Below are 3,428 nucleotides of genomic sequence, written 5' to 3' on the forward strand. Positions count from 1 at the left end.
TTTTCCCGGCCGCTCGCCGCCGCTCGAGGGGCGCCCCGGAACCGCCCCACCCTCCGCGGGCGCCCGCCCCCGCCCCCCGGCCGTGGGCTCTTTCCGGGGCGTCATCAGAGCCATTCACTTGTCAGGTTCCCGGGAAGTGGAAGTCGCCTGTTCTGGATGTAATAGGAGAGAGGAGGAGGGCGTGTTGGCGTAGGAAAATGCGGTTTCCATAGTGCCGGGAAAGGGCGGGCCTGGGCGGGAGCGGGGAGCTGGGAGCGGGTGCTGGCGGGCGTCCTCCTCGCGCCCCGCGCCCTTACCGCTCCCGGCCGGCACCCCAAGCCCTGCTCACCCCGCACCCGGGCTGCTGGCGGGCGTGGCCGTACCTAAGAGCGCGGCCGCCGGCACAGAGCCAAGCCAAAGATGCCCTTGAACTACTGCTTTGAATTTCTCTATCTACGTGGCCTTTGTGACTTTCAAAGTCGAGGGCAAATAAGCACTCGTACGTCACGTCTCCTAACTGACAGTGAGGGCCGCTAGAAAGGGCAGTGATCCGAGTTCACAGAGGGCAGGCTAGGGATCCTGATCCAGGTGGGTAAACAAAACAAACCCTTGCCCATCGCGGGGAAAGTATCTAAATGAAACAAATCCCGACAAGAGTTTATCTTACAATTTAACCTTGGTTATTTTGTACTGAGTCCTGGAGGTTCGCCTTGGAATGCCCTGCATAATTTACAAATATCACTGCAAATACAATGACATGTTTAAGAAAAACAATTGCGTATTGTGATTTTGAAGACCATGGATACTTTAACCTTTGTATAAAATGTGCCCTAAACACTCCAATGGTGAGATTTATGTGCCAAGATAACCCAAACTAATATTGGACCTGTTCTGTTTATAGCGTGTGTATGGTTATGATTAGGATTATTGATGCGCAGCAAAAGTTTGTGAAAAATCATCAATGTAGTAAACAGCATCATAAACTTATCTTTACAAGGGTGTGTTGAATTCAGTCTTCCATTTTAAATAATACCCTTTAAAAGTAAGAGCAGCGCCTGCCGTTGTGAATGTGCGCTCCTGTGTTGTGCAAACACGTGTGACTGCACACCCATGTGGGTGCCGAACACCCTGTCTTGTGGGTGCTTGCTTTCCTCTTCTATCACCAAGTGTGATCTCTCCCCAGAGGAAACATGACACCATGACAGGGTATTTTTGTCTTAGCGCTTGAAGAAAATGTGGCTCGATTTTATTGATTGTGATCATTTACATCCCACGTTATGAGACACATAAATGGGCCTGTGTGTTCTGTAACCGGCAATAGCAAAGGACAAGGAGGCCGCTTTGTGTCAGTCTCCTGTGCTTCCCTTTGAGAAAGTACCTCTGGTAACCGTGTTTTCGCTTTTATTTTGACTCTTCATACAAAATGAGATGTTTAGGAATGCGTTCAGTGATGACGTTCCGTGCCCACGCTGTTGGAGCGTGGCTAGCACCAACTTTGTTTTCCTTGGGGCTGAGTTAATGTTAAGTACCACAAGTCAGGAGCTCCTCATTGGCCAAGCTGATGACACAGGAGGGGCCAGGGAGAGGCACTACTACTTAGGACGGTTCTGCTCACAGAGGCAGCGGAGGTGGGGGGGGGGGGCTCTTTACAGCACAGTGTTTGTCCTTCTGAAGCCCCAAGTACAAAAATGAGAGGTCCCTCAGCACACCTTGGCCTCTCCTTCCCACTGCCAGATAGCTAGCTGTTTACTTGCTGGAAACTGGTTGTGTAGCTTGTGATTTTCCAACTGTTCTCCCATACTTTTTAGTGCAACTCATCTCTTCACATCTGTCAACGTGCTGGGCTCGCAGGACTGGGTGCCGCTTACCTGGACAGTTGCCAGTGGACAGCCTGGCTATGGGTTTTCTCCCTGGTTTAGGATCTTTCCTTAGAACCCTCTTTTCCCTTTCACAGCTGACAAATAGCCATATGGTTTGGATTGGTTGGGGTTTTTTAGTTTTTAGAGACAGGGTTTCTCTGTGTAGCCCTGCCTGGCTCTCCTAGAACTCACACTGTAGACCAGGCTAGCCTCTAAATCAGAGATCTGCCCATCTCTGCCCCCTGAGCACTAGGACTAAAGGCACATGCCACCACACCCAGAATCCATAGCTTGTTATCAATGAAGATTTGGGATTTTCTTAACATAGATTCATGCAATTATGCTTCTTTTATTAAAGTAAAAACATCTTCCTGGAATAATTTAAGTATAAGTGGGTAAAATGTGTAAAAAAAACCCATGATATAAATACTATTACCAGAAAAGATCATAGATGTTTTTCTTTATCTTCATGTAGAGAGGCTAGTATAGGAGAGAAGTACATAGTTTTTCTTAAATTCTTCTGACAGGCTTTTCTGTCTAGGTCAACTCTAAAAACCTACTAAGTGGAAAGCTGCAAGGCCAGTGTGAACAGCCCTCCCTTAAAACATGTTCCAGGAAGCCTAACACCAGTTTCTGTTGGCAGGTCTGTTTACTCTTTAGAAAGGATGGCAGTGGCGTTTCACTGGGCTCAGTAACTTGGTTCACAAGCTTATTCAAAGCCTTTGCATTTCTGATGAATGAACCTTGCACAGACTTTTGCCCATCTAGGCTTAATAAGAGGACTTGCGGCATTATACCCCCTCCCCCATCTCTTTGCTAGTATGTTTCAACTGAAATTACACAAGAATTTTGTAACATGTGAACTCTGTGTTTGCAACAGGATAACTTCCCTGCAAGAATGTTAACTGTTGTTTACTCCACTTAGTATCTGTGCCTGGCAGTGCAAACAGTTAAACAATCCGGATTTGTAAAGACAGGCAAGCAAAAGCAGGTGAATCTCTAGTTCAAGGCCAGCCTAGGTCTACTCATAGTGAGCTCCAGCCCACTCAGGACTGCTTAGGGAAAACTTGTCTCAAACATGAAGAAAAACAAACAGAAGGAAGGAAGGAAAAGGCAAGGAAGAAAGAAAGGAGTTTGTATAAACTGATTATATTAACTCCTTGGACATTGTAATGTCTTTCCACTTTAGTATCCATTCTGCTCATTAAAAATATTGATTCAACAGTTCTGATAGTCATAGGTGTTCATTCAGTAAGGCGTTTCCTAAAATAAAAGCTTATTGGATGCTAAAATCACCTTAACTTTTGAAGTAAGAACTGTCTGTTCCTGAGTCCACAGAGCAGATACTGGTGACATTAAGAATGTCTCCAAAATGACACAGCTATATTTCCTGGATGCAGAGTAGAGGCAGCTGGGAACGACCTGTCAGTCTGGTGCCTCAGGAGAGCAAAGTCGACCTGTGCTCCTTGATGGGTGCTGTGTGAGCATCAGGAGCAAACAGTTGGCCTGGGTTTGCAAGTTCTCCCAAAGTAACAGACACAGCTAGCCGCCTCCTGCCAGGTGCCCTGTTGTTTGGTGGAACTATGCCCG

The sequence above is a fragment of the Onychomys torridus genome, chromosome 17 (assembly GCF_903995425.1).
Source record: "Onychomys torridus chromosome 17, mOncTor1.1, whole genome shotgun sequence".
NCBI classification, from domain to species: Eukaryota; Metazoa; Chordata; class Mammalia; order Rodentia; family Cricetidae; genus Onychomys; species Onychomys torridus.